The sequence below is a fragment of the Gekko japonicus genome, unplaced genomic scaffold (assembly GCF_001447785.1).
Source record: "Gekko japonicus isolate JY-2015 unplaced genomic scaffold, Gekko_japonicus_V1.1 scaffold772, whole genome shotgun sequence".
Taxonomy (NCBI): domain Eukaryota; kingdom Metazoa; phylum Chordata; class Lepidosauria; order Squamata; family Gekkonidae; genus Gekko; species Gekko japonicus.
Window position 1 is genome coordinate 8,651 of NW_015177031.1, and position 22,323 is coordinate 30,973.

The 22,323-nt window shown below is 44.3% G+C and overlaps 1 protein-coding gene across 3 annotated transcripts in view; it reads right to left on the reverse strand.

The window, feature by feature from the left end:
• FGF7 (fibroblast growth factor 7) overlaps positions 1-22,323 on the reverse strand; it is a 56,774-nt gene that overhangs the window by 1,728 nt on the left and 32,723 nt on the right. The gene's annotated exons all lie outside the window — the stretch shown is intronic.

Below are 22,323 nucleotides of genomic sequence, written 5' to 3' on the forward strand. Positions count from 1 at the left end.
AAGATGAGAGCCAACACTAAAAATGCACATGAAAGGAAATTTGCCGGTCTTCCTATTTGCTGGGTGGTACACATACTTAATTTTCATTTTAAAAAATCCAAAGTGCCGCTTGCATTAGATTGCCCCTTTAGTGTATGTAAATTATGTCTAACTCTGGTATATGGTCACGCAGACTTTTCACACTAGTAGTCAGGGATATATTTACAAATAATCCATTTTCTGCGCTAAAAGCAAATTGCGTAATTTTGTTAGCTTTCTTGTTCCCACTGGAATGAATGTGCATGGGTTTTCATGTTAGTGCCACCTCGTTGCCAAGAGCACAGTGAACCTTAGAACTTGCAAATGATGAAAAACAGACGTGGTGATTACAGGAAGATAAAGTATCTGTCCAACCTTTATGGACTTGAAAGCTGATAAGTGTTGAAAATACAATGTAGTGGTATCTCAGAGACACAAGGACTATTGGAACTTTTCCCCCAAATCAGATGTGTTTAACTCATACAGTTTTTGGAAGCAATTATATTTTTTTCCTCCAGAACTGATGCAGAATGCTTCCTACTCTAGCAAGGGAAACCTGCTTGCAGAACAGAAAAGCCTCTTGACTTGGGCTTATGACCATAAATGGATGGTCTGGTGTGTGGGGGAGAGAAAAGAATCTGTACCTTTTGTGCCTCTTGCTGGACTTGGGCCATGTATATCCCCAACAAGTGAAATGTTGGCCAGTGTTGTCACCTATTGATGGCTGTGGCAATGGGCTTTGCTGGCTGTCCACTTTGCCAGAAGGGGGAAATCCCTTCTTCCATCTCCTCATCAAAGGCACCCTCTATAAAAGTAGTTGCATGCTAGAGTCCTGTGGTGTTGGTCTTTCCCCAGATGCTATTGACCTAGATGGCCCAGGCTACCCTGATATCAGATCTCAGAAGCTAACCAGCATCAGCCCTGGTTAGTACTTGGATGGGAGAGCACCAAGGAAGTCCAGGGTTGCTGTGCAGAGGCAGGCAATGGCAAACCACCTCTATTCGTCTCTTGCCTTGAAAACCCTACAGGGTCACCATAAGTCGGCTGAAGCTTGACAGCACTTTCTACCACCAACATCTGTGAAAAGCAGTCACTGACTTTCTGGAAATAATAATTTGATTTCAGTGATGTTCAAGTCTGGTAACACCTTCATAAGTCAAAGTTCTAACAAAGTAAACTTTGACCATTCTACTAATCGAGACTAACACAGCTACCCGCGTGAAGCTATCTTGATTTGAATGAGTTTTTCTGGCTTTAATTAGTTAGTTAAATTACTATATCAGCCATGATGTTTCAGAAATCGTAACGTGTGCCTGTAAAGCAATTAATTTCTTTACAGGTCTGGATAGTTCTAAGAAACATCCTGGAAAATGTGAGCGTGTATGGTGTGTAAATTAAGAAAGTGATGGCAAGCTTAGGTCATTTGTTGAGATGTCCTAGCAAACAGAAGAGATTGTGTCACAAAGCATGTTTTGCTTATTTACTAATCTGGTTTTAAGGGTAATTGATGGACGCAACAATGAAATTTTATAATTAGTTTGGTTGTCTTCAAGAATCACCTGACATTTACCATAAAATTTTATACACTTCTAGCACATATCCACTGACAGGGCAGTTCTAAGTAGGGTTATACCCTTTTCAGCCTATTTATGTCAGTTGACTTAGAAAAGCATAACTCTGCTTAGGATTTTTTCCATAATATATAGTTATAGGTTTCTCTCTAAAAAACTATGCATCTAGCTCCCTGCACCCAAAGAAGCTGGCTTTAGAGTCTTTCAAATACCATTGTAAATTGCTTTTGAAACTGAGTAGAGTTTCCAATGATATGGCTTAGTTGAATGGGGGGGGGGTGTTTCAAAGGAGGGGGAAATCCCACACATATTTGAAAGCTCTTGGGTGGTTTTCGTTAGACTCTGATGATAGATTACCATCTGGGGATCATTCAGATAAATGTTGAAATGTTGAGGTTCATCTTAAAATGCAGTTTTAGATGGTAAGAACTGGGTTAAGCAGAAGCTTTTGTAAAGCATGCCTAATTGTTTGTCTTGATCACTGATTTCGTTTTTTCAAGATGGTTTTCATTTATGACTATGGTTAAAAATGTGCCTGCGCATGTGGCCTTGATTTCAGTATCTTAACAAAAATCTAAGTATAGCAAAGCAGTCTTATGTGCAAATATTGTTTAAGATCATAAGTTAACTCTGTCACAAATTATTTTAGCCCTAACATGATATCTTTGTTGTTTGCATTTGAAGCTGGGAGGGCATCGGCTGGGAGGGCAGGGTATAAATTAGATAAATAAATAAGCTTCTCCTGATGCATTCAGCTTGGTTTGCATTTGAATCACTGTGTACAGTTCTGGAAGTTCTTTCAATGTATGCATTTGTTTTTCTTTTTAAATTGTTTCTAGCATTATCAGTCCACTAGAAAATAGTTTCAGGTGGGTAGCCATGTTGATCTGAAGCGGCAGAACAAAGTTTGAGTCCAGTGGCACCTTGAAGACCAACAAAGGTTTTCTCAAGGTGTAAGCTTTCATGTGGAGCTGCGGTGGCTCAAGTGGTTAAGACGCTGAACTGCAGGCTGTGGAAGGTCAGTAGTTCAGCAGTTCGAGACCCGGGTGCCACAAGACGGAGTGAGCTCCCATCTCTAGTTCCAGCTCCTGCCAACCTAGCAGTTCGAAAGCAAGAAATTGCAAGTAGATAAATAGGTACCACTTCAGTGGTAAGGTAACAGCGTTCCGTGCACCTTGGTGTTTAGTCATGCCGGCCACATGACCACGGAAACGTCTTCGGACAGCGCTGGCTCTTAGGCTTTGAAACGGAGATGAGCACCACAACCCTAGAGTCGGATTCAACTGGCTTTCGAGCAAGGGAACCTTGCACACTTTTTCAGATACAATGAAATGGAAATTACCAGTCCATACATATAGGTAGATGGTGAGCAGTAAGTTAGCATACAGCATAATTAAGATGTTTAACATTCAAGGACCAAACAGGAATAATAGGCTTTGTTTATATGGTTACCATTTATTTGAGTTTAATTCCAGGGGGAAACATAATGAAGGAAATAAATATGTCAAAATTGGAGATGGATGGGCAGATGTATCCTTAATTGTGGGGTGCTGAGAGTAATTAATTGAGACCTTGCCATTACGCTTCATTCGTTGCCTCCATGCCTGAGAGGAGACGGATGGAGTGTAATGGCAGGGTCTCAGTTAATGAGCAACCAAAATGGGATTAGGTAGGTTTGTTGGTCCACAGTATTGTCTGTATGGGAGACCACCTAGGACTTACATGTAAGCTGTTTTGAACTCCCCAGAGAAAAGGCATGGCATTAATATAAAGGTATATAGCAGAAAAGGAGTTGCGGTGGCTCAAGTGGTTAAGACGCTGAACTGCAGGCTGTGGAAGGTCGGTAGTTCAGCAGTTCGAGACCCGGGTGCCGCATGACGGAGTGAGCTCCCGTCTCTAGTTCCAGCTCCTGCCAACCTATCAGTTCGAAAGCAAGAAATTGCAAGTAGATAAACAGGTACCACTTCAGTGGGAAGATAACAGCATTCTGTGCGCCTTGGTATTTAGTCATGCCGGCCACATGACCACGGAAGCATCTTCAGACAGCGCTGGCTCTTCGGCTTTGAAACGGAGATGAGCACCGCAACCCTAGAGTCGGATTTGACTGGCTTTCGAGCAAGGGAACCTTTACCTTTACCTTTATATAGCAGAAATCTTGCTTCAGAGAAGGAGAGCTCTGGTCAGCTGAAAGGTACCTGACTGCAGTATCCAAAATAGCATACATAAAGTGTTTTCCAGTTGCTCTTCATGTCTTTCTGTCATATGATGAAGAAATAGAAATTCTGCCATTTAGGTATTTCCTTCTGTATTCTAGAATAGGCACTATACTACAGAGTTAAAAGAGGAATGCCCATTGTGTGAGGTGAGAGTGGGGAAGATGGCCCCCAATGCTCTTTTAAAACAAAAATGGGCATTCTCAGGTTGCTACAGTTTGACCACTGGTACAGTACATCTGTGGCAGAATAAACTAAGATGGGAGTCTATAAACTAAAAAACATACAGAAAACCAAGAAAATCCCCTGAAACAAACATGTAACTCCTGTGAGGTCAACAACTAATTCCAAGCTGTTCCGTTTGGTTGCCTCTGCCTCAAATGTGGCCAGAAATATTCCACTTTATACACAAATTAGATCACTATTAGCCTTACTGACTTTGTGTTATCATGTCCCAATCAATTCAGTGTGTCTTTTTCCTTTATTTCCAAGAAGGCGACTGTTGGCTACCACCCATTCATCCACTTTAGCAACTGCAAGTTAAACATTATACAAGAAACAAAAAGTACAAGGAAGATGAGCTTTTATTTACAAAATAATTTCTGTTTCATTGAGGCTAGATGCATACTAGACTCGCCAACCAATATCTTGCATAATAATAAGACGGGTGAGGTCATTGACATCCAGGTCTAGATCATCAGTGGTTCAGACACAGAGAACTGAATGTTGGAGCCTATTTTCTGAATTGGCCATGTGGAGCTGCATGATTGTTCTTAAATCCTGGTTGGCATATCACACAAGCATCCTGCTATTTGGCCCAGGCTAGCTAGAGCTGCTATGTAGAGGCAGGCAATGACAAACCACCTCTTAAGTCTCTTGCTTTGGAAACCCTATGCAGTAGCTATAAGTTGGCTGTGACTTGATGGCACATTCCACCACACAGTGTTAAAAAAATAACTGGTTAGCATTGTTTGACCTAGCCACTGTAATCCATGCAACGCTCACCTCTGAATTAGATTACTGTAACTTGCTCTACGTGAGCCTACCCTTGAGGCTGACCTGGAAACCCCAACTGATACAAAGTGCAGCGGCCAGGGTCCTTACAGGAATGCCATGCACAGCACATATCCATCCAGTGCTGCATGAGCTGCATTGACTTCCTGTGGAGTACCAGATCAGATTCGAGGTTATAGTGTTGACCTTTATGGCCCTTAATGGCCAGGGACCTACATACCTTTGGGACTGCCTCTCCTGGTATACCCCCAAGAAGACTGTTACGCTTGAGAGAACAGGATTTATTGGTGGTCCTCGACCTGAGAGACGTCCAGCTGTCCTCGACCACAGCCAGGGCTTTCTCTGCCCTGGCTCCAACATGGTGGAACTCTCTGCCAAGTAACATCTGCGCCCTGCAGGATATACTACAGTTCTGCAGGGTGTGCAAAGCAGAGATGTTCCACCAGGTGTTTGGTTGAGGACAGCAGCAGTCCCATCTTGGCACGCCCATCCTACTCCCCCCTGCCCCTTCTCCCACAAGGCAGCAGCACTGTTCGGATTTTAGTGCCATCTATAGCTAATTAGATTATTGGATTGATCTGGATGTTTTACTATTTTAGCCTGATTTTAAATTGTTTTATGCAGTGTTTTATCTGATTATGTTGTACACTGCCCTGAGAAAACCAAAGAAGGGATCGCAGTTACAGGAAATATGTCAAAACAAAGAAACACTGTGATGAAATTGACAATAACATTTAATTCATATGAACATCAATTTGTATATCAATAAAAACTTTGGCAATATAGCTCAGGAAATTCTAACATATTCAAGAAAAAGTCCAACATCCTCAATGAGCATGTTCATAGGAATTAAATGTTATTGTCAATTTCATCACAGTGTTTCTTTGTTTTGATGTACACTGCCCTGAGCTCGGTCCTACTGAGGAGGGCAGAATAGTAGTAGCAGCAGCAGCAGCAGTAGTAGTAGAAATTAACATCTTTTTGACATCATGTTTGCAGCTTCTGTAGCACTTCAGTTCACAATGAAGAGAGAGAGTGTGTAATACCAATGATGGTTATAATTAAGATGATTGCACTTTGCAAACATCAGTGTCACTGTGGCCACAGATAAATAGATTTGTGATCTCCAAAAAGAATATTTGCTTTTTGAGGTACTGTCTGAAAGATAGTCAAGCTCAAGAGCATGATGTTTTTGATGTGTAGATGGTTGACAGAATGCCACTACTGCCTGGATACATGTACATCTTGAGGGTGCTTTGGGAGGTGGCTAAAAACCTTATGACTAAACTATCAGATCCCGCACCACAAAGCATCCATTATTATTTCAGTATCTTAGCCATTCGTTCAGAATAGTTGGAGTTTGATGGACCTTTCTCAAAGTTTTAAGAGATGCTGCTTGAACATTATTTTATAAATCCCAGCTCATGAGAACGTGGTCCAGTGCCTTTAAACAGCTTCAAGGAATAAGAGCAGCCCCCTCCTACTAAAATTCTTCTTTCAACTCAGTTGTCTTTGTTTTAGATATTTTATTTCAATAAGGAAGATGAATAATAAAAAATAATAAAGTAATCCAAATACATTAACATTTTGAACAAATGCCTGCAGTGCCTCTAACTCAGATGGTGTTTTTCTGTGTTAGTCATTGTTAAAATAGTACAACTGCTGTACAAGTTAATTGATTTACTTTATATGGTAACAGGTGAGTTCAGCTATCGTGAATAGTCATGTGGTTGTGGCTCCAGCTTTTAGGTGGGGATGGAGAGGTCCTGCCGGCATATATCCACAAAATCCAGTATTTGTGGAATCAAATGGCACAACTTTATTGGTTACAGCTGTAAGAAGCATTGGCACAGCATGCTCCCCCCTCCTTGATCCGGAGCAATGGCTGGTCCGTGGCAGTTGATGTACCCCATCATACCCAGCCTGCTGGCTTGGGTGGAGAACCACAAGATGGCAGGTTGCTAGAACCCACATGGATGATTGCCCCTCAGTGGTCTCCCCTGCCATCTGCTCGTGAGAGCAAGCGCTGGTAGCCCCGGAGCAGGCTTGCTCCATAAGCCCTCATGCCAAGACCCCTCAAAGGGGGGTCCCCGTATCCAGGAAACAGTACACAGGCCAATTCCCATAAACGGATCTGGCCCTATGCTGTTACCGCCAAAAGTTGTGACTAGGAGTAGAGCACAGAAATGAGCAGCAAACTATGAACAACATTCAAAATCAAATTGTCTCATGAACCATTATCTACGTTCATGCTGGCCATACCTGAAGGCTCATTCTAAAGGGTGGGATGGGTGGGCAAACTGTTCCCAGGCTGAACAAAGGAATGGGGGCCAGCCCTTTTCCCTTGTGACAGCCCCCCCCGCTACCTTGGGACCCTGCAATTGGTCCTTGGGGGAGTGGGAAGGCCCAATTTTCCTGCCACCCCCAGCCTCCAGCCAACGCTCCTCCCGTGCTTGGCACTGCCTGGGATTTTCTCCTGCACACATCCAAGCTGTTGGGCAGTGGCGCTTCAAGACCTACAAGGCTGGGGGTGTGTTAGCTGATAACTTGGCCTTCTTTGATTCCAGGGCAATGGCACAGGACAGTCTGGATTTGTGGGCACAGTATTTTTCATTGAGCAACAGTTGTTTCACTGAGGGCTCTAACAGTCACTCTCCATAGTGATGGTTGTCTCATGGAGAGTTTTCAGACTGCTCCTTTGATCTGTTTCTTACAAACAGTAGATTGCAGAGGTAAAACTGATTCTGGGCTGTATCTTATTGTGCGACTGAATGTTTTCCCATGGGGGGAAAACACACATGGAAGACCTTCATGTCAGAGTGGAAGTTGGTCAGAACTTCTCTTCCTTTTTCTTTTCGTTTGTTGAGAGGAGCATTCAGACATGCAGTCCTCACACTTGTCAACTAAGAACAGCTTAACCATCTCATCTGGTATTTGTATGAGCTGAGCTAAAAGTGCAAATGGTTATTTGAAACCACTCTTAGGAATAGGCCTCCTTTATCTGCCAAGCAGATGAATCTTTAAAGTGAACAGAACTTGTATTGGGAGCATTTTCTAAGGAAGGCTGTAAGTTTTTTAACAAGTCCATCTGTATCTCTTTTGGAGGGTTCTTCATATTGCTATCTGACAATTTCTGGGAAATAACTGGATGGCATGTATAACAAAAGAACCCAGAATGACCCACTGAGAACAGGGGGTTTGAATAGGATGCCATCTATTAGGGTTCATAAGCATATAATCACTTCAGCTCATTATCAGCATCAGATATTGAAGGAAGCAGAAAACACATCCGTCTCTATGAATCTTGAAACTGGTGTTGAAACAAACAAGGTTTTTGAGCAGAACATGGAGTCCATGTACACACAGTTCAAAAACTAGGCTCTTGCTCTGAATTTTAGTGTGAGTTCTGGAGTTGTGAAAGAGGGGAGAAGACTTGGATGGGCTACAGTGAACTTGTGTTTCTAATTAATGGATGTTGGGAGTGCTTGTTTTTTGAGTTTAGATGACCTTTAAAGATGATACAAGGCCAAGTCAAACCTCTACTCATTGTTTACATGACCGTACTTAAATGTAGTTGATGCTCTTTGCTTGTTTGAGAATTTTGAAACATGAACATCAATCAAGGAAATATACGTTAGGAGGGTCAGTGTCGTTATCCAGTAGGAATGATTTCTGATGGACTTCCATAAAGTTACCATATGATGTACTAAATGCTCTGATTAGCTGACTTTATGTGCAAAAAAGCTTTTGTTACCAAACTCTGTGGATCTGTTTTCACATTATTGAATTATGTTCATCATCGCGTTACTACTGCCTGAACAGTGTATGATGATCTAAGAGATTAGTCCATTAGTTTAGAATAGACAAAGATTAATTTGAACGTCAATAAGAGTGTGCTTTTTACAAGCCTCTACAGATTGTAACCCAATTGAGGAGTCTACATTGCATTACCACTGCTTGTCTTGGTTGGAGACAGTGCACAGTGACACTGCTAAATGATAATCAAGGAATGGAGAGGGCCCACAGAACATAGATACTGCACTATTATGCCAAACAAAGCTTTCTCAAAGCTTGTTCAGACATGCATCTGTTATTTTAAATGATTCTTTATTACAATACTGGTTATGGAGATTTGGATGTGTACGTCTTCTCTGCTTGATAACAAAGGGTTGGAGCCAAGCAACTTTTCTCTTGGTGACAAAAAAAAGGAAGGTCTCATTTGACCTGTGCTGGGGATCATGGGACCTGCATGTATAAAAATAATGTGGAAAGAAGAGGATTGGGTGAAACTGAGATGGATGAGATTAGACTGGATCCAACCTAATCTTGCATTAGCCATCTTTCTGCTAGCCAAATACCTTCTCAGTCTGTATTCGTCCTTTCTCTATTCTCAAGGCAGACTTGCTACTCAATATTATCTTCAGTGCTCTTAATTTCTCATGGGCTTTCCATATTATTTACCTTAATTTCATTATTTCCCAGTCTGCCTTTTCTTAACATATTCATGGTCTCTTCCTCAGTGAGGAAAACAATCAGGCATCAGCACCCACAGTTGTGTTTTTTCAAGGATTGTTAAAATATTCCTTTTAGGTACCCAGTCAGACAACACAGTTTTAAGAAAAGTAAGGCACTGGTGTACTTATTTGGTAATCATGGTTCCATGGTAATCTGTTTTATAAGCTGCTCAGCTACCAACAGTAGACAAAAATGCCTTTAGGATAGGAAAGCCAATTTGGTGTAGTGGTTAGGAGCACAGACTCTAATCTGGGAGAACCGGGTTTAATTCCCCACTCCTCCACATTGCAGCTGCTTATGTGACCTTGGGTCAGTCATAAGTTCTTTCAGAGCTGTTCTATCAAGAGCAGTTCTCAAGAGAGCTCTCTAGGCCCCACCTACTCACAGGGTGTCTGTTGTGGGGAGGGAAGGAAAAAGAGATTGTAAGCTGCTCTGAGATTCCTTTGGGTAGTGAAGGGCAGGGTATAAATCCAATCTCCTCTTCTCCTCTCCTCTTATTAATGCACAGTCTTTCTAGGAGATGAACCTGGGGATTCCTTCATTGCGCCCTGCCCATAGCCTCAAATTGGTCCTGTTGGAATGCATAGACAGCCCCGATTCTAATTTTCTGTTTGAATTTCATTAAATTAAACAGAACAATAATAATCATTGAAAGAAGGTGGTTCTAAGTTGTTCATGAAACATCTCTCCAGGGCTGGCTGCTGAATGTTGCCTATTTAGGTAAGGAAAGGATCCACTGTTCTTTATATATGTTTTCAAATGGATTGTTTCCGCTACAGTTAATGGGGTTAAACATTGTTGGAAAAGATTTCCAAAAAACAAAATATTCTCCTAGTTATTGTATCTTCCTATGGCACATTCAGAAAGAGTGATAACTGGAGATTGTAAAATCCAATATATACATTATCATAAGATTCTCATCAGCAAAACTGTCTTCCCAGATGTAGCTTGCAAGAGAATCGTCTCTCAAGAAAAAAAAAAGACTTTAAAAGCCCATAAAACAAAGACATAAGAGGGTGGCTGGATTTTGCTATGTTATTAGTCAGCCATATAAAGTTATTCTCTGAAGCTTTTGGCAGATGAACAGAAAGAAGTGATGAGATGTCTAAAGGCCGAGGCAATAAAAATCCTCGTCTTCTTTTGCAAAGGTGTCAGAGAGATGTAGCCCCCAACACAGGGCCCTTCCATTGAAAAGAAAAATACGGTGTGCAGATTCATGTTTTCTGCCCGAAAGAGTGGCTGCATCAATGCACTTGTTATAATATTTCTGTAACTGTTACCTACTTTAATGTCATCTGAATCTCACTGCTTAATGCATTCCCCGTTTAGATGACAGTATGGTGGGCTGATATGCTTCTTTCATTTCATGTACTGACACAGAGTAAGTCCCAAACGCAGGGCACATTTGATGCAACTTGAACCTAGTAGTACTTGTTGAGTTGCAGGGTTTTGGATTTTTTTTGCATGAGTAATGCTTCGGCTCATTCAGAGTGTGTGTGTGTGTGTGCATTTCAGTGATTTCTAGTAATTGTATAAAATAATACAGTACTCAACACGAGACCCTCATTGTCATGTCAGCAAAAAGCAGACTGCTGGAAGTCACACAAAGCAATGGTATGCTTCAAGCACAGCATACCTCTGTATGCATAGTGTTGAGCCTGGTCCTGTCAGTTATCCAAAGCACATAATATCTGCATTAATCTGTTCCGCCCACTGCCAGTTCAGATATGGGAAGATTTTCTTCAAACCTGAGCAAAGGTCATCCTATCTACTGTGCTACGTTGTCTCTGTTTTTCCCCTCTTCAACTCCACACCATTTTCAGAGTATCGCTACCATTGTTCCCTCTACGCTGAGTTAGTGTGAGCTAGCTCACAGGTTTTTAGCCTCTGGCTCACACATTTTTGTCTTAGCTCAGGAAGGATGGCTCCAGAGCAAACTCTGCAGTAGCCAAATTGCTTGCTCACAACTTTAATGCCAATAGCATACAAAGTAGAATTTTTGCTCACAGGACTCCACAGTTTAGAGGGAGCATGCTACTATACAGATTTTCACTGCAGCGCTTTTGTTCTGATTCCCACATGTGTCAGTGCAGACAAAGCTGGTAAAATATGAGTAAAACATGTATGGCAGATGCCTAACACTTTGAACCTTGGGCTATTTAATATTTCTTTAGCAAACGCTCTCCCATGCCCTGTGGTGTGAATCAGATTCTGTTCCAGATAGCCTGTAATTTACATTCAACAGACAAGATGAATGGGAGGGCGATGACTTATGAATGAGTACTGAGTAGGGAAAAATCAGGAAGCCACATTGGTTCATGAAATACTTTGCTGAAGAACAGTGAGAAGAGGGATTTGTAAAGGAGGCAAAGAGGAGGATGTGGCTTAGAAAATAAGGGTATTTCAGGCAGTGAGAGCTGTATGGGAGGTGAGAGAGAGATGCTGGAGAAAGCGTGTTGATACTGGTTGATACTGAAGAAAGAGAGAGCAAGAAAGGAGTGTAAAGACAGACAAAGCGAGAAGATTCGTGGGGAAACAAGGAGATCTATAGGATCCAAGTCCTAGAAATTCAAAGGAAGTGTTGAAAGGCAGCAGTGTGTGAGGAAATTTGAAGGGGTGAGAATAAACTTTTAGTCTGGAAGAGGCTATTGTGAAAGCAGTTTTGGAGGAGGAAAAAACAATAATTTTTGGAGAGAGCGATCTGATAGAGCTATTTATTTATTTATTATCTGTTAAATTTGTATTCCGCCCTCCCCGCTGTGGCAGGCTCAGGGCGGCTTACAGAATATATGTATATATATGTATGTATGTATGTTAAAACACCAGAGTATATTAAAACACAAAATACAATTAAAATCACAACCTATAAGACAGCAGAGGTGAAGAAAAACTGCAGGGTATAGCCCTGAGTAATCCAGAAAGAGGTTATAATCATCAAAGAATATCTTAACATCCCATTCACCTGAGCATCTCATCCAAGAAATTCAACTCTTAAAAAGCACAAAAGCACCAGGACATCGTTCAGAAGCACTGCAGCACTTCCTGAAACTCTTTTAATGATCCCGACCAGGTTGAAAATCAACACAGCTTCACAGAGATCAATGAAAATATGATCCTTTTAATATTAACCAAAGACAGGTCCTGGTATATACAGCGGAGAGACCACCAAAGTTATGAACCTTCTTTGTCATGTGGGTACCAACATCACTTTCCTAAAGCATCAAATAACCAACCATAGGGAGTCAGAGAAGCAGCTGTTCTTTTCCAAACTGAAACCAGTATAAAACAGTCTATTGAATTACATGTAAATTAATGCTGAGAACATAAGCAACAACTTCCTCCAGCATATGTTTCCAGCTGTCAGGAGCTATCTGGCACCTCCTGATGCCTCAAGTTTCCTAACAGTTTTGATGTCCCTGGCGTGTAAGTGGTGAGAGGTAACCACATATTGCTACCTTAGACAGCACCGGTTTTCATCACCTTAAAGCTGTAGATCTCCACTGGCTCACTTTGCCCTCTCCAGTTTTCCTGCAAACTCATTGTATCCCCCCCCCCCATCTGCCATACGATCATGATAGAGAGCATGTTTTGCAAAGATACCATGTTTAGAAATGTGTGTGTGGGGATAAATCAGGCCGTATTGTCAAAGGTTCAGAGAAAGGAGGTTTATAAACCCTCCTACTAATATTTAGGAGAGGGCATCAATCTTTATGAGTTGCTGCAGGCAGTGGCTGAATCCTCTCACTGAAATGGAGTCCGAAGTCCATATATGCTTTAGGCCCATAGCATAAACTCATGCTCATCTCTTGATACCCTCAGATCCCTGTTCCCTCCCTCTGCTGTATCCCCTGCTGTAAAAATGTATTACAGTCTCCACGGAACAGGAGCCTGTTGTCTGTGTTTGTTACCCAGTTCATGAATGGTATTGCAGAGTAGATGCGTCCAAATCTGATCACCCCTCCCCCAAATGGTTGCCCTAGAGCTGCAAAAAGTACAGAAAGGGGGCAGCCAAACTGATCAAGGGGTTGGAGTGCTTTCCTGGAAGGAAATGCTGAAGGGAGACAGGGGAACAGGATGGAGGCTTTGAGCCAAAGCCAGATCTGGCTCCCTGATGGGTACTACCAGACCTCTGAAGAGAGATGTGAGACTATCTGAAGAGAGGGTATTTGGCAGTGGAGTGTGTTGACAGGCTTCTTTGAGGCCTGGGGAGGATGAAAAAGATCACTTGAAAGATTTGACATTTCTGTCTCAAGTGTCCCTCCAAGAATACTATTTGCAGCCATGAAAAATAGCAATTAATAAAGTTGAATGAACAGCTGCCCCTCCTCTTCCACGATACTTGAACTTTGCAAAGTTATCAAGCAGGTGATAACACACTCACACAAGCTCAACGCTCTGAAAATAAAAGTAACAATGTAAATACAAATTGATACATGTATAAAAATTAGAACAATAGAACATGACTTCATTGTTTTCTGTTTCTTGTTTTGGTGGATTTTCTGGGCAGTCCTGAACATGTTTACTTAGAAGCAAGTCTCACTGGAGTAAACATGCTTAGGATCTGGCTGCGTGTTGCATGGTAAATTGTGAAATTATTCTACAAGTTATCTCAGTTAAAGCAAGGTACATAAAAGTATACTTTGCACTTTGAAATGTTTATATTGCTGACATGTTTAATGTTTTAGATTGGCAAAAGTCTGGTATAGTAGGAATATTTTTGACAAGCTATTTTGTAACAACAGTTGTAAAAGAAAAAACGCCACTTGGGTTTTCTCAAGACATAACGAAGTGTTGTCCTTTTTTCCCAATAGAAGTAAAGAAGAAGACAGTTATTAAAGTATATTTTGTTAATCTCTGAAATATATATAATACATATGCTAGAATTCACATGCTGGTTGCAAATGCTGCATTCCCAAAACTAGGTCTTGAAAATGTGTCTCATTAAATTAAAATCTCTGACTTTGAATCTACATGCTACACAGAATTCCAGGTTTCTTTTCTCAACCTTTGTTCTCTTGAAGCAAAATTATCGTGGGGGGGGGGGGGGGGGGGGGCAAAGAAGGGCAAGCAGAGAAAAGCTGTGTACTATTTCTTCCCTTTGGGAACTTATATCTTTCCCTCCCTGGATGAAAAATCTGTATGTGAAGTTGATTTTATGTTGAAACGTTGTTGTTGTTGTTGTAGTAGTAACAACAATAATAATAACAATAATAACAACAACAACAATAATATCATCAATTGAATGTCGAAACCATCCTCCCCTGGAGAGTTCAGGGTGGTGTACATCATATTTAAAATACAGTTCAGTTAAAAACATTCCAAAGTACAAATTAATTAAATTTAAAACCTAACCATTGATCATGGTTTCCAGTAAACCGGTGAAACCATTAACCTTCAGTCCTAGATGGCGTTTTGCATGTGGTCTCTTCCTCCAAGAGGCCAGGTCCTGGGCCAGATGAGATGGGGAAACCATTGCTGTGAAGAATTAAGCAGCCTCTGTCTAACTGCCCTCCACTTCAAGGCCAGCGTCAACATACTCTGAGGTGGGGCAGCTGCTGGAGCCCGGGGCTTCTGGCAGCACCCACTGGCACAGACCCTCTCACCTGTCCTCCTCCCCTGCCACATTTCCATGTTCCTTTCCATGCCCAAAGTTGATGGGAAAGTGCATGCAGATGTTGCACAGTGCTGTGGAGGAGAGGGCATGAACGTGGTACAGGTGGCTGTGATCCCAGGTAGTGGAAGGGCTTGTGAGAAGGGGAAGGGGGGCATGAGGGGGGACTAGTAGTGGGCAGAAGCAAAACATAGAACCAGCACTATTCCACTTAAAATTTCTCCAAGGTGATTTTAAAAAACCCCTGAGAACTTCCTGTAATGCATCAATTGAGATTTTCTCTACTGCAGGCTGAAAACATTGGCAATATTGTAATTGAAAAAAAGTAGATGTTATATATCTCCTGGGTAAATTGCTAGAATTCCCTTTCAAGTAAAAAATATCCTTAACTTGTGACATTTGGTCATTATAAGTTTTGTTGCCATGAAGCCACTTCAGAGGGCATTATTAAAGACACTTAAATATGACTGCTTTGCTGAACTGTGCAAAATGTGTGTCAGAGCAATGAACAGATCTGTGATCCCAAGAGATGTGCCCTTATACTGGACTATGGAATATGCACTGTGGCCAAGGGGAACCTTGTGTGTAAGAAGCATGCCAAACCAGATGGCGACCTGGGACTACAGAAGCCTCCCCCTGTGCCTCTACAGCCATACAAGAGCCAGGATGCAGACCAGCAGCCCTGACCTCCATGCACGCATGCAGCAGCAGACCAGAGAAGGAAGCCATGCTCTGCTACAAGACAGATGTTCCTGTGATCCTGAGCAGATGCCATAAAGGAATCTCTTCTCTATCATACAGGCATCCCCCCCCCTCACCTTTGTGTGTTAACTTCACCTGGCAAGACACACATTCCTCTCAAGACAAAAGGATGTGCCTAGCTACCAACAATAGCAGCAATCTAGCTTTCCTGTCACCCATCAAGATAATGCCGCTGTCAAACATCTGGTTGTTAATCCAAAGTACCGGCCCTGCAATGTGATTGGTTCTTCTACTTCTCTCCTTTGTCTCACCCCCTTTCCCCCAGAGGTGTGACTCCCTGCTGACCATTGAGTTTACAATTGCCCGACTATTAATCCCTTTGGGCCCCATTCAAAGTTTACGTTTTTTTAATATCTCCTGGGGGCCAGGTGACCATATAAGCCTCTGCCTCAGGTCACATTTTCAGGTGGCGCAGGGAGTAACAGCACCTGCAGTAACATCTATAGCGAACAGCCATAATGGCTGTTCGAATCCCCACCGCGGCCGGAGTGAGCTACCGGCCCCAGTCCCAGCTCCCGCCAACCCAGCGGCTCGAAAGTAATTGCAAGTAGAGAAATGGGTACCTGCCTTAGAGGCGGGGGGCACCCTCCTCCTAGTTCCGTGCCAGGAGGGTTGACGGCGACGATGGCAGTAAGAGAAGCGGCGGCGGCGAGGAAGAAAAATGCCGGGGTCTGGCGGACTGAAGGAGCGACGACAACATCGTATCGAGGCGGGACCGGATGACGCAACTGCGGAGCGACGCAGCGCGGCTGGAGCCCGAAGGGATGAGTAGCCGGGAACGCCGCAGTCCAGGAGCAGTGCGCATCAACGAAGGGTCCATCTGCAGCCCGCTGATGGTCACCGCTCACTGGAATGCCGAGACGAGACTACGACGGAGCCACCGAGTACGGAGAGAAGCCTGTCGTCTGGGTGCTGCTAGGCAACCCCTCCCTGCACAATTGTCGCCCTAGGTAGGATCTGACTACAATAATGTAGGCCACTTGTAAACCGCTCTGAGACCCAGTAGGGGTCATGAGCGGTATAGAAGTCACATGTAAATAAATAAATAAATACATAAGGAGAGCCCTCCTTGGGCTCGCTGTCTTGCTCTTGCCTCTGCTACCCCCACCCTATCTTGTTGGTTCCATTCTCGATCGGTTTGGAATCAGTCCACGTGTGTTGCTGGTCAACTCATGATCCCTTTCCCCTTATTGTGTTATTTTTCACTGCGTGATCCAAGCGTCTTGCTGGACTGGTAAAGTCTTGGAATATACTTGGATGGCAATTATGTCAACTGAAGGCCCCTTTCCAGTCATCTGCATGGAGTGTGCCATGTTTGTTTTCCTCCTGGAAGAGAAGACGGACTTCACTTGTCAGAAGTGTAAGCTGGTCAGACTTTTGGAGGAGAGTATTCAGAGCCTGCAGGAGAGGATCACCACCCTTCAGGAAATCAAGGAAGGGGAGGATTTTATTGACAAGAGCCTGGGAACTCTGCAAGAACATGAAGAAGAAAGTCAAGGAGAAGAAGGGAGAGTCAGTCTCCATTCTGAGCCTCCTCTCAGTTCTACAGTACAAACCTGAAGACATCGACTAAGATGATGCTCTGGTCCACTGGAGCTCAAGATTCATTTTGAGGTGCTTGAGAGGGTGATGGAGACGAGAGTGGAAGGCGAGCCACAAAGACCTGGAAAGGGGCATGAAGAGGGTATGGTGCCGCATGGAAGAGGAAGAAAATGGAAAGTGGTGCCGACTCTCTGCTCAGGGGTATGGAACGTAATGTGTCCAGGCTGGATCCCCTACTCTGAGAGGTGTGTTGCTTACCTGGGGCCAGAATTCAGGATATTACAGACCGACTGCCAAAACTGATAAGACCTACTGATCAATACCCATTAGTGCTGGTTCATGTGGGGACGAATGACACAGCCACAAATACCATCATGAAAATTAAAGAGGACTATGAAGCTCTTGGAAGGCAGTTGAAGGCATTGGGGGCACAGGTGATATCTATATATCTAATCCTCAAGTCGCCCCTGTGTGTGCGGATACTTAAATCTGCGCACCGGGGGGGGGACCTGGGGGGAAGGGAGAGTTTTGGGCACACGTGGGGAGGTCCCCACGTCTGCACAAAAATCTTAAAAGTGTGAAAAGGCAAAAGCAGTCTCCCGTCAGACTTTGTGCTTGTGTGGCGTCTTGCTTGAAGTGGGGTGCTACTCACGTAGAAGCCCGTAGTTTCTTAGCATGGATAACAGCCCAGTTTAAATGAGCGCAGAGTCCCACAGGATGCTGCTTTCGCCTCAACCAGCATCACTTTTAAATCAGGTCTATGCTTGCATGACTAGAGTGCCGAGGAAAAGCAAGTTTCAAGTTACTTTTGCTGTATCATTTGTTCCTCCAGGATCTTTTCTTTTTGTTTGCTATCTAATCATATTGCTTAGCAAAATACAGGCAGAGGAAAAGAAAATAAACAATGCTAATTGTAACAGCCTAGCAATTACAACATTTTCCTAACTAGGCTTTCCAAGTCTCATCTTTCCATCCAATGCACAAATGGATGGGTGCCGAAGGGCGCTCAGTGCCGTCCTTTGAATAGTCAAGAGGCGGGGCTGTCTTGCACAGGACAGTAGGCTGGTTTCCTGTGGCAGGGACACTGAGCAGGTTGCTCAGAATGCAAACCTCACATTAAGCTTGCCTGGTTGACCTGGACCAAGTTATGTGTGATGCGGCATTCCATTTCCAGCAACATCACATGAAAATGTGCAGCTGCTTTATATTGAATCAGACCGTTGGTGTCAGACTCCTGCAGCAATCAGTTCCCAACAGCTTTCATTCAAAGAAGTAAAGTTTATTGGAACATTGAGAGTATGCAGATATCTTAACTATTTCGTGTTAGAACTAAAAGAAAGTGCGCGCATCAAACAGTTATACGTCATTCAAGGAGACCCCCTGATGGCCCAGGGCCAATCAGGGAGCAGGTAGAAGCTGGCCAAAGTAACGGGCTACTTTTCCCAGGAGAAATGCTACACTAGGCACTGAAGATCATACAGAGATAACAGAAACATAGAAGATGCAGCAGAATTGGAACTTAACATTCCAGAGTCACCCCCACTCCCATGGCAGCCAGGGCTTGCGAATGGCCTAGCTGACAGTTGGGCTGATTTCGCACTAGAGCTGCCTTGATGTTGCGCCGCTGTTTGCCCCGATACTATTGGTCAATTTCACACCCGAAGCTGTGGGGCTGCATTTGACCCGGAGCTTTGCCTGATTTCCTCCGCAGTTTCGTGATCCTAAAAAACCAGGATCACGAAACTGCGGGGGAAATCAGGCGAAGCCGCGAGTCAAAATGCAGCCCCGCAGCTTCGGGTGTGAAATTGACAAATAGTGTCGGGGCAAACGGCGGCGCAACATCGAGGCAGCTCTAGTGCCAAATCAGCTCCAGAAGAAGTCTTTCACCCACACCTGTAGCCACAGTGGGGCATTTCGGGGTGGAGCCCCACCACGGATGAGCCCTGCCCCACCCTGGGAGGATGCCAGACCCCCACCCCCCCATGCGCCTCTCCCCCGCAGCACAGGAAGGCTGGGGAAGGAAAGGGAAGCTGCTTTGCTGCTTCTGGTCAGTTTCACTCCCTGCAGATAATCTGTTAGGTTTAACAGCTGATAGGAGGGGAGTGAAACTAACCAGAAGCTGTGGGGAGGGCTGGGGAAGAAAATAGAGATAGAAAAGGCATGTCTTCTCTCTCTCTCTCTCTCTCTCTCTCTCTCTCTCTCTCTCTCTCTCTCTCTCTCCCCCCCCCTCTCTCCTCCCCTCCTTTTTTTCTCCCCCCCTTTGCTACCCCCCACATTCTTGGTTAATCTAATTAAGTTCCCCGCTCCCCTGCCTCAGTGCCCCAGCCCCTGCTCCACCAGCCAAATATTTCTGGCTACAATGTTGCTTCCACCTCAACTGCTACTAGAGAAAAGACTAGAGATGCTGGGGATTGAAAATGGAGACCATCTGCATGCTGAGCAGATGCTCTACCACGGAGCTACAGTCCCTTTAGGAAGATCCCTTTGAGAACCTCACAGCGGTTCTCTGTTGTATTTTGTTCTGTACAAGGAGGTTCTGTTTAGTTATCTTGATGCTGATAGACTATCTTGCCTACTAGACATTCCCAAGGACATCGTTCCTGTGATTCTGGACCTGCATTCTAGCATGGTAAAGAGCCTCACACTGGCCAGGTGACCCTCCTTAGGCTATTGTGTCAAAAATCAAAGATCCTTGTGCCAGAGGCCTGCCAATGCCCATGCAAGTTCTGTTATTTTATCCAACAGGCTGACATTTGTAGACACAACATGTGCATTTTATAATGCAAGAATATCCAAGCAGATCTTTCCTCCCCTTGCTGATATGTAGATATGTTAAGTCACTGCCAAAATATTTTTATCTCATCATTCCTCTCAGGAGCACAGAGTGGCATATGTGGTCCTTCTCTTCCCCTCCTTCATTTTATCCTTGTAACAATCTCATCAGGCCAGCTGAGAGAGGAGTTCGGACAGAGTTCTTCCCAGTTGTTGTCCAACCTGCTAACTGCTACACTACTGTGTCCATCTCATACAAAATCTCAGACATAATTAGGGCCTATCATGGGGTTAGAAAAATGTGCACCCCTTACACTGGGTTTGGGTTAGGGAGGGCTTGACCCAGGGTGCAAATTATGATTCTCTGGTGGTCCAGGAGTGGGGCAGTCCTTGACTCCTTACTCCTGGGAAAGCACGTCCCCCTTCCATAGGCAGGGCCAGAAAACTTGGATCCCAGAGGGGAGGGGCTTATCCTCTGATCCCCAGTCTTACCGGCCCTGCCTTCTGAGCAGGATGTGCTGGCTGTGCTCTGAAGAGCATGAAGATCACAGAAGACACTGGAAGGTCAGAAGAAGAAGCGGAGACCTAAAGGGCAATGGGAGAAGGTACTTACCTTCCATCCCTAAAACATATTCGAGAGCTGCAGGCCTCGAATTACAATGGATCTGGCGCCGGCAGTCCTGGGAGGCACCCAGGCGGTCGCGGCGCCAAGAGGAACGCCTCGGACCCCGCTGGGAAGGCGGCGGTAAACTGCTCCCCCCCCTTCCAGCCGCGGCGGCGTACAGCAGTTTTGGGGACAGACGCTCAGTGAAGAGCCTGGGGAGAGCAGAGGCAAGAGAGGCAGCCGAGGGTGGGGCAGAATCTCTGTCGCCTTTTCTTTCGGCATTGTAATGGAGCCCCCTCCTTGTTCTAAATCGTGGCAAGGAGGGACGTGTCTCCTGCACAGTCTACCCGGTCGGCTGAACCATGGTAGGACTGTATCCATTGAGAACTGACAAGGTGTGGAGGGGGAGAGAGAAAGAGGATTACCCCCCCTCCTCCAGTTTTCTTTTCCCCGCCCTTTACTCCTTTCCTCTGGATCTGGATGGGAGGTTCTTTAAAAGGACGAATTGCTTCTGGTCCATGGGTCAGGTCTCTAGCAGGGACATTTTACAGTCCTTATTGCTGGGCCTTCGGGAAAGGGAGCAACAATAGACTGCCTACTTCTTTCCCACCGGATTCAGCTGATGTGGGTGGGGTAAGGCTCCATTTTGGGGCTCTGTTAGGAGAGTGATGGTGGCTACTTTCACTTTCAGGTTCCCCTAAAATGGCTGAGAAAGCGGGAACATCTAGCTCCCAAGGCACAGAGACTCTGAACCCTTCACAGACTACCAATATAGTCTCCCAAAATACTGAGCCCTCAGGAGAGGAAGCCCAGTCAAATTTCTCTCCTGGCTTAGAGAGGAAATGAGAAAGAATTCACTGGTCTAGGGTAACAGGCTACTGTCCTCTCCGCTAAAAGAGACAGGAGTCTCAGTACAGAGGGCAGCCCTCCTCCTAGAAATACAGGCCTCCCAAGCATAGTGCCAGAAAAAAAAGGTGAACTATTAGAGCAGGAGAAAGAAAAGGGTGCCTGTCATTCAATCTAGACTCTTCCTCCTAATCTCTATCATAGAATATGGGCTAAGGTCATGAGGGCACTAGAGCTTACATTCACTCCGAAGATACAGGAAGACAAGGAGGTTCCTGGGTTCTTTCCTGTAGGCTCTGACAAAGCCATTCCCAAGTGTGCCGCTTCCTGTGGCATTATATAATATCATTAACTCCTAATCTCTATCATAGAATATGGGCTAAGGTCATGAGGGCACTAGAGCTTACATTCACTCCAAAGATACAGGAAGACAAGGAGGATACTGGGTTCTTTCCTGTAGGCTCTGACAAAGCCATTCCCAAGTGTGCTGCTTCCTGTGGCATTATATAATATTTTTATGGCAGAATGGGAATACCCAGCCAATCCAAAGTCTGAGAAACCCAGTGTTTAATAAACTCTGCTCTCTTATTCCAGGAGCCACAAAGAAGTTCAAACTTACTATGGCGGATGATTCAATTAACTTATCAGCGTCTACTTCTCTATTTCCCGTGGACGCTGATGGACTCCCAAAAAAGACAAGGGAGTTGCAAAGGCACTGCGTAGAGTTTTTTTTTTAGGCGCCTGCCATCTCCCTTAGAGTATCAGCTATGGGATCCCTGTTTGCTCAAGTGGCCTACCTGTGGGCCTCAGAGCTCACTTCTGTAGACAGTGGCATACCAAAGAGCCTTAAGGATG